The following is a 762-nucleotide window of genomic DNA, read 5'->3' as shown; positions in this document are numbered from 1 at the left end:
TACGGGTGAGATGTTACGTTGCGCATCTCGAGTGTTTTTTGTTTACCCATGAGCCCACGTATGACGTTGCTGTGCGGTTGAGGCCTCGTGTGTGAATCCACTTCGCAGGGAATATTTGTGTTGTCGACCTTTCACAGAAGTGGCAGTTATTGGGCACAAGTCTTTACACTCATGAAGGTATGTTTAAGGATATTGAGTGGTTTCAAATTAATATCAGAAGAGGATAATCCTCATTAATATTGATAAATACACGGAACATGAGTTTGTTGTGTTGGCGTCGGCCATAATTTGGAGTGTTTACTTTTCATATGCGTTTCAGCCAGTGTTATGTCCAATGGGCTGTGGATTGGATTTGTGCCGTAACTGAGATTATACGTGACGGTAACTACTGGGAATCATGGATTGTGATAGTGTGGCCATTGAAGTGAGTTCAATGAAAATGTACAATGTATGATTTATTTGTGATATTGTTAGGCAGATTATTTACTTACGTCGCACGATATGTGTAGTGCATTCCTTACATTAGTTTAGTATTGTGAGATAATCAGTTCATTGTATACTTGGATTTATTTGTTGCATTAATATTCATTAATGCATGTATATTTCTTTTGACGCAAAATAGGAGATTTATTTAGTTATTCAGAACATTTATGTGTAATTTTGAATGATTTAAATTGCCAATTGTATTACCTGAATATCATATTTCAGGTTGAAACTTTGCTCCAATAAAAGACTGTTGCAGCTGATGGCTTTTCCTTGATC

The 762-nt window shown here is 36.6% G+C and overlaps 1 long non-coding RNA gene across 2 annotated transcripts; it reads left to right on the top strand.

Moving 5' to 3' along the window:
• Positions 1–6: 6 nt before the first annotated feature.
• LOC119589511 lies at positions 7–744 on the top strand. Of its 2 annotated transcripts, XR_005230193.1 has the most exons (3): positions 7–177; positions 320–424; positions 709–744. It is a non-coding gene; the product is annotated as an uncharacterized LOC119589511 (long non-coding RNA). The 2 variants fall into 2 exon arrangements; XR_005230192.1 differs by having other exon boundaries at positions 7–424.
• Positions 745–762: the final 18 nt, after the last annotated feature.

This window comes from Penaeus monodon, chromosome 25, assembly GCF_015228065.2.
Source record: "Penaeus monodon isolate SGIC_2016 chromosome 25, NSTDA_Pmon_1, whole genome shotgun sequence".
NCBI lineage: Eukaryota > Metazoa > Arthropoda > Malacostraca > Decapoda > Penaeidae > Penaeus > Penaeus monodon.
This window is presented reverse-complemented; position numbering and strand designations above follow the sequence as displayed.